Below are 9,009 nucleotides of genomic sequence, written 5' to 3'. Positions count from 1 at the left end.
TGAAATATAACACAGTGTTCATTTGTCACAAGACAGTGAAACACAGAGAAACTTATTAGAACAGTAGGACAATGGACAAAGGCCGGAGAGCATCATTTACTGCTGATGTCTAATTACACATGTAAAACAGAATAAGTATTCCCTACATGGAGCCAATTTGACTTCCTCTCCCTCACTCATCAGTTTTCTCTCCCTGCATCCTCTCACTCTTTCTTTCTCTCTTTCCATCATTTCTCCCCTCATACTGTCTCCCACACTCTCCCTCTCTCTCTCTCCCCATCTGGCACTTCACACCGTCCAGGCAGCCTGCCAGCATCAGTACAGTGTTAAAGTGAATCCAATATGCTTGGTCAGGGTGTACGCTGGTCTAGGTACTGTGTTCCTGTGGGAGACAAAAGAAGCTAATTGATTCAACTCTCAGCTCCCTGAGATGGGCCAAATCAGCTCCATTAGTACAGTCATGGCTGGAGAGAGAAGAGATCTGTGAGGTCAGAGCATGGAAATGAAAGAAGTCTGGACTAAATAAGACTGGTAGACTCAAAGGACAAATTAGATTAAGCAGCTTTTTTCAAAAGATTTGTTGTTTTTTTCACTCTTAACTAACAGATGTGACATGAGTATAAAACACCAGCCTTCTCTAATGACAAGCAGCCAGTTGCCAGAAGAGCCATCACAGGCAGAGAGACTGCTGCTATACATTAGACACTCACAAAAAAAAAGAAATGCAACAGATGATTGTCTGGCTGTCAGTTTCCTGCTCATCACAGCTTTGCCCTGAACACATGAGGAGGTGCCTCAGTTTAATCTTAATTGCTCTGAGTCATCGTGCAAAACAAAGGCAGACTTCATGTCTCAGTGTGTAAATGCACCGTTGTCCTCCAGTCCTCAAATATATTAAGTTTGCAGATGTATGAGTGCACCTCCACCTGTCAGAGCGCTCAGAACACTTTGACATTTCAAACACGTATTAAACACAGACGCACAACAGCCAGAACTCAACAAGACAGACTCTGACATGAGGCTGCACGACAGCCACAATCTGACAATTAGTTCTCCCCAAACAATCCGCAGAGAGTCCAAGCTGCAATGCAACACATACATTCTTATGCCTGTTGAAATCAATCTGATATCTAAAGTGAAATGTATGAAACAGCCGATCATTACCTTGAAATCCGAAGAGGAAAACGACGCCGGGGATCCAAACGCTGTAAATCCAGAAGTAGTGCATGGTGTCCTTTAGTCAGGTCCAACAACTCAACGCTCCTCCAGATGAAACCTGGTCTCCTGATGAGGGTCGGCGTGCACAGGTGAAACCTTGACCTCGAAGGTAAAGAGCTATCCTCAGGAAATAGCACCTCAAAGTGAAAGAGCTCCGCAGCAACAGCCGATGAGAACCGGAGAAGTGCTGAGCAACCAAACGCTGTGACACACTGTGTCTCACTCTATCAAGCTGCTGTGGCGTGCGGTTATAGCCTGGCCTGCACTGCCATCTAGTGGTTGCAGAGAAAACCGAGGATTTGAGCGGAGGTAGAACTCAAGCTGCTCTCAGTGAGCCACTACACACATTATAGCAGTCTGTCGTCGCAGTGGGGTTTTGAAGAGCGTGTCTTGAATAAATCAAGGTTAATTAAGGTTGTCATGGGGATATCCTGATTAATTGTGTTGATAAAGTTGATAACACTTGCGACCCTGTAAGTGTAATACCTTAACGTCATTTCAAAACCCTAGAATTTGATCATTATCTAATTATTTAATTTGACGAATGACATCCATGATTACTTACTCTGTTCATTAGAACACTTATATGCTGCCCATTATTATATCATGATGACATAACAGGACATATTGATGAAATGATTCATGCAATTTATCATTTATATTGTTATTTATTATTTATGCTTGTTTCAGAGCTGTAAGGAAATCAAAGCATTTGCTATGGTTTATTCTGAATATCTTGTTAATGTTTTGCATAGCCAAATGAAACATTTTGTAATCGCCTACATAATCAAATAGGACTGCCAGATGATTTGTAACCCATAAATAATTAAAGCCCTGTTCAATACTGTTTACCATTGTGTGAGAGAATTTGAGGGGCTGACAGGCACTAAACCAGCTTCCTCTGCTTTTTGTTGACAATCTCTCTTGTGAATACTGTCAAGTGTCTCCCTGAGAATGATAGGCTACATTTAGACTGGAACACACAGCAGTCATGACCTTATGCTCAGTGGCTATTCAGGGGGTATCTATCAGCCAGACAGAAGGGTCCTTTCTTTTACTAAGTAGAAATGTTCAGAATTAAAGATGGACATATTTTAAACATTGTTGACACAATTTCTTCTTGAAGCTCAGCTCCGAATGTACTGCCTCTGGGCTCACCTCTGGATCCCCTGCATGTATAATCATCAAGTAGTTCGACACCAACATTAGTCTTGGTCATGAGGCATGGTTACCACATGTGATTTCACATTTGGGTTGTTGGAACGCTAATACATCTGCTCTACACAAGCCTCCGGAATATCTGTGAATCTTTATTTAAACCCAGTCATTTGAGAGGATTTTCAGTGATCTTCAGTTGCCAAGTCATTATCCATGCTGCTGAGCAGCCCTACAGCAAAACACTGACACTCTACCAGCTACAAGGGAGCTTTTGTGTAATTATGAGCTCTGACATTTCCAGCATGTTACTATCCTTCTGAGAAACATGTAGTGTTTCAACAGGGGCTTTTATGAGTTTTTCTACAGGCACCTGGATGTGAGTCGTCCTTTAAGCCGCAGTGATGGACACTCAAGTGTCTAGTAGTGTAGATCATAGTGTGTGAAAATGAGTGGTAAACATCACTGTCTGTGTAGACTCTAATGTTAGGGACAGTTGTAAATATATCCAAGGTGATCATCAGTAGGTTTGTCAACTGCAGACATACACGAAATTACAGAAAACCACCAAGGAGAACAAACAAGTAATCCCATTCACAGAATAACCTACACATTGTATGCCCTTCTGTCTCTGAGATTTTCCTGACTTCTTGGGTTGCGTTTTCACTCTGTTTGAAAGTGATGCAAGATTTTCATGCAGTATATGCTGGGGCTGTCCTCACTTCAAAGGTTAGAACCTGAGGATGGATGGATGGACTGATGGATGGATTTGGTGCTTCACAGGTTTACAGGACAATATGTTTTGCTGTACTATAGCTTCTACATTTACAGTTGGACTTAGGTCTATACATTATGTTACACTTAAAAAAGTACAACATGCATTTCCATAACAACCATTCCCATTTTGTCTTCCTCAACAGGAAATAGTGGACATACAACCTCTTCTTGAGACTTGCAAGACCACTTAAGGAGAGCACATTGTGGTTCAGAAATGGCAGATATATTTCTAAATGACAAACACTTAATAATTCAGATAGCATAAGAGAATGGTACCATGCATATCCTAGAACACAATGTACAGTAGTGTTGCACATTTGCCATCAGTCAGCTTGTAAATGTTGGAAAATTGCAGGGCGAGTCATGAATTATTCAGGGAGTAGAAACGCTGTGTCACTCTGCTGAGAGAAAGCACGTCTACAGTAAACAGCTTTAATAAAAGCACAGAAGGAGAGAGACCCAAAGCAATTGTTCTACTGTGCACATAGATTGGTGAATGTTTAAGCATGTACAGTATGTTGTTTCTTTCTTTATTGAATCTTATTTTGCAGCAATTGCATGATGCATGTATCTTTTCATCTCACCTCTTTTTACCTGGTAACTGCTAAACAGACCATCATTTTTGACAACTAAATGTTCATGACAAAAAAGGTAAAAAAGGAGGAAATAAAGCAGGTTAGAGTATAGTGTGACAATAATGTGTGACACTAGAGCACTCGAGGAGAAAAGAAACAAAAGTTTGGATGGAATCAAAAAATAATGTGAAAGTGCCAGAAGTCAGTTATTGGCTTGAATGATAATTCCTAATAGCATATTGTTTCATGTTGGAGTCAAAACTGCAACAACCACAGATCAGATGAATGACATCTAAAGATTTTATTTAGCATACAAAAGTATATGTACAACAGTAAAGTACAAAAGTGAAAGTTTTCATACATTATTCATGTCTGTTTTCCTTCTCTGTGTGTATGTATGTGTAAGTAAAATCACAGCAATAGAAGAAAAGCGCTTGTCTCGTCTCAGAGTTGGGGTTGTGTAACAAATATCATTTCACCCAGAGTGGATACTAACTCTCGCTTTTTAACGTGCTTCCTTTATCCTCTTAACCATAAACATAAATTTATTGTGACCGTGAGGTAACCTCAAGAAATTGCAGAATAAAATTCACCATTTCATGGTGTGAAATTATTCCTACAAACCTATTAACAAATAAAGGAAAGTGGTTATCTTGCTATTTACACGGTGAATTTACCAGTTCATTCAATTTCACACTTTCATACAAATCAAAGCTTTCTGAAACATTTAGTAAGTGTAGTAGTATTTAATTCTGTCAAGTCCAACGTTTTCAGTGTGTTGTGTCAACCCAAATAAATCATCATTCTTGTCAGGTTCAGCTGAGTTGAACTCCACTGAGAGGTGTTTCTGCCATTTCTTCAGGGCAGTGAAGCAGGTCTGTGAAGTCGGAGCCAAGGACAATATTAAAATCCAGAGATGCTGAAATACGGTAAATGATTAATCTCGCTGCTAATTAGCGCCACAGTTCTTGGATAGCAACAAGAAAGCAATACTTGTTTACTTCTGTGTGTCGGACATGTACAGTAATATATTTGCTGAAACATCACCAGCAATGACTTGATCCAGCCTCTGGTTCAGCACCATGGACAGAGACAGTGCAGCAGCAGAGCACAGTGCTCAGCTCACACCCATGAAGACATGGCTGGTGTACTAACAGCAGAGTATTAACAATCAGTATGATCAATTAATCTATGTACCAATCTGATCATCATGCTGAAATAGACTATATTTAATTAAGCCCCCAAGACATGTCTTCTGATCTAAAATGAAATGTTCTGCTATCTTCTTTCTATTTGACCAGACTTTGTCAAACTCTTTAAACAGTCCCCCTGATCTCCTGGTGGAATAAGGAGGAAAAAAAAGAAAAGAGGGTGGGATGGAGAGTTTGAAGTGGAACCAAGTTTCTTCACACCCACAGAATTAAGTCAGTCTTGTCAAGATCCCAATGTTAGGTATTTCAGAGTGAGGTATTGGATAATGACATAGTGTGCAAATATATGATGTGTACAATAGTGTACAAACTGTCTCAGATATTTATATTTTTATGTTAAGATGAAGCCCTAAAATCATAGGATTTGATCAGGGGGAAGGACATATTGTGTGAATGCAACAATTTCTGTATGTTAAACCTGCTTAAGCAATAATGAAAGCAAAAATTAATGACGAATAACTTAAGTTTAGAACATAAAGTCTGAAGTTGTAGAAAATCCCAGGGGAGTTTATTGTAGAAGTCTGGTACTTCTATCCTTTTCATCATGAGTAATGAGATGACAGTATTCTCCTGGTTCCAGTCCAATAATATACAGGTGAACAAGTTGTGTGTATCAGATCAAATTCCAGTCAAGTTCTGCTGGTTAATAACCGTAACCATCTTTGCATATTTACTGCAGTCTGGCTTTCCACCACCTCCTCCCCTTTCCAAGGTCATCCGCCTGTGTATTGTCCAGTCTGCTGAGCAGGTGATTGGTTGTCAACCATCCCTTCGAAAAATAACTTCACAATGTCAGGAGGAGGAAAAGTCCAGGTAGACCTGCTACTGACCCTGCCTGCTCAGGCAGCCACTTCATCCACAAACCTCCCCCTTTGAACATGGAATCACTGCATTTATCCCATCGCACAATAGTAGGCTCTAAAAAATGCATTTCAAGCAAATATTGGAAATAATAAATAGTCTCAATTAAATATATGCGACACACAGTATTTCATAACCACAGCCATTTATTTCCTGGTTGCAACATGACAAGAGATTTGCTGCTTAAAAGTTCCCAAACAAAAGGTCAGTAAAGTGGGGCGTCGTGTGGCGTAGTGGTCTAAGCGGGCGCCCCCATGTGTAGAGGCTGCAGTTGGCCCCGGTTTGAGTCCCGCATCGGACAGCCTTTGCTGCATGTCATTCCCCCTCTCTCTGCCTCTCCATTTCCTGTCTCTCTATACTATCCTGTCCAATAAAGGCACAAAAGCCCCCCCAAAAAAGGGTCAGTAAAGTATGTTAACATAAAGATTGGACAATGCTTTTTGGTACACATCATCTTTAAGGTGTCTACTATTGATATATGCATTTGCAGTTACTCAACTTTGTTCAGTGTGGTCATAGAATAAGTAAACATGTTGACAGCAACAATAGTGACAGGCAGGATAACACAGTGCATGTAGGTACACATGTACTGTATAGTATAAAAGTCTTATTCTTCTTAAGTCAAGTCGAGTTCTGGATTCTGGACAAGGCATGCAACATTGCAGTTATCCCTCACAATGACAAAGATGCTTTCTTCAGTGATTGTTACAGCAATGGGTCAGATATAGTGTATGAGGGGGGGACAAGCCATTTGCCAGCCAGGCTGTTAAGTGAATATACTGACCTTATGCAAACATGATGGGAAAAACTTTATCAGTGATGATGACCCCAACCCTCAAAATGTGTAAATATTTATTCTCTTCAATGTAGGTGGTTACTTGAATACATAGTCTTTTTTTTTTTGGTTTATTGCTCTCAGTATTTATGCGAGTGTTGCATAAGGGTTTTTTGATATGTAAAATAGTCACATACAGCATTCTAATGACAATCCAGGGGACTGCCAGTGACAAAGAACAACATCTCCCACCTACATAAATTTCCACCTACTGTCTCATAAAAATTTCAAAAAATAACGATTGATTATTAGAAAGGGTTATTCATGATACACGATTTTCGATGTGTTCATGTCTGGGAAAAATGTGGAATTAAATGGGTTTTAATATCACAGCGATGTCTCCACCATCTGCCTCCTTCCTTCACCTCTGCCTCTGTGTTTTCAGTGTTTATTCAACAGGCTTGCTGGTTCTAGAAAACTTCTCACCTCTGCTCATTACCTGATTGACTGTGTCACCTGCCACCTGCCAGCACAGCTGCTCTGCATGTGTTCATTAATGTTCTCAGTGCATGGAGAGGATTTAGTGACACTTGCACTGTTGTCAAAGTCTGCTGTTCCCTGCCCTGTTGATTTTTGCTCATGTGGTTGTCTTGACTACATCGGATCATCTTCCCTCCCAGGAATCATGCTGAAAGTTTGAGTGGGACTGACAATGAGAGTTATTATGAATCTTCCAACAGGCACAAACAAGTAGAACGACTTTGTCTGGTGGATAAAAATAGCTTTAACAGCATGTTAGCCACTACTTATTGTAAACAAAGTCATACAATTGCATCATACAATTTTTATATAAAGTGAATTTAAATTGTTAGAGGCAGTGTTATTTATTGGAGTTTTAAGTTCATATTTTTGGAAATTGGTTGACAGATCATAAGAAGAATGTAAAGAAGATTCAAGAGATTAAAAAGAGGCAAACTCCCCTCTACACAGTCTTTGTATTCAGATGGAGACAGAGAAGGTTTGAGCTTTCTGGAAGGACCAAAACGACAAGCTTGAGCTGCCTGGAAGGAGGTTAATGAAAGAATCAGAGCTGCCTTCCTGCCAGATGAGAACAGCTGGAGGGAAATCAAGGGAGACTGGGACAGCTGATGGAGCTTTAGAGAGGAGAGAATAGCTCCTGAGCTGAAGGAAATGCAAGAAATAGGTCAGGAGCAGGTGAGGAAGCTGAAAATGGCAATCAGGACAAAGGACAAGCTGATCACCAGTTTCAAGAACAAAGTAATGGCCCTACAAAAGAACATTTGCAGACTTTAGTCCAAAAAAGTGGCAGACAAAGGCAAAGAAGGAAACGAGTGAGAGATAGAGAGTTGAAAAGAAAATGTGAAGACTACAAAACAGCATAAATGTTAAAAACTGCCACAAGACAAAAGGAGCCAGGAGAAAATACTTGGATTTACATGGCTGGGAAAACAAAGGAAGATATGAGACTACTAATGGTTTAAAATTTCCTGGCTTCAGTTCACTGCCTTAGCAGGAATAGGAATGTTGCTTCAGTAGATATTTTGCTGTGATCCTGCATCACTTGGTCCGCCACCACATATTCACTTCGTCCATTATCATATGTGCCAGACTGACAAAAACTATCTTCAGGAGCCAACAGCTGTTTTGCATATCTACTGATACTTGTGTAAAAAGAGGAATTGTTTGTTATCCACCACATCGCTCCTTCTCCCCACCTCTGTGTCACCCTATCATTTTACTGCTGCTGCCAGTAAAATGATAAGGTGACAAAAGGGAGGAGAAAGAGGAGACAAACAGCCACCAAAAGGAAGGAATCGACTGAAAGTGGACACGGGGGGGGGGGGCTGAACAGTCCTTGCCAGCAGCGAGAAAACTGATTATGTGACAGGTGGCAAGGCCTTGACACAAGGCTTAAATTTGATTCCATCATGCCAATGCAATATCCTCTCTTCCTTGCAATGCAATCATACTTTTCTCTTTCTTGTCAGTGTAACTGAAAGGCCTTTGCAGGGAGGTAGCATGCAGTGAGGGAGAAGACTGAGGCTCCATCACTTCAACACTTAAAGGATAAAGGGGACAGGATGGAGGCAGTAATGACGCTCCACTTCAATTCAATTGTCTCCACAAATGCTGTTACTGATCCGGATTTTCTGTCAGTCACTGCATAGAAATGTAAAAAGTGTCTTACTGGGGAAAAATATCACCCTAAAAACTTAACTTAACTTAGTGAACCCACAAACACTGGTGCTTGCAGGTCATATTCATGTTGAGATTGATTAATATTAAAGAAAACACACACACACACGTTTAAAGGGTCAAAGCTGAACCACAAAGTAGCACTGCAGGAATATGTAATCTTAGATTATTAAAAAGGTACTTATACTGTATCTCATGTTCTTGGCTCAAAAAAAAAAAA

Source organism: Seriola lalandi, unplaced genomic scaffold, assembly GCF_002814215.2.
Source record: "Seriola lalandi dorsalis isolate HSWRI2012SDOR001 ecotype SW California unplaced genomic scaffold, Sedor1 jcf7180002054355, whole genome shotgun sequence".
NCBI classification, from domain to species: domain Eukaryota; kingdom Metazoa; phylum Chordata; class Actinopteri; order Carangiformes; family Carangidae; genus Seriola; species Seriola lalandi.
This window is presented reverse-complemented; position numbering follows the sequence as displayed.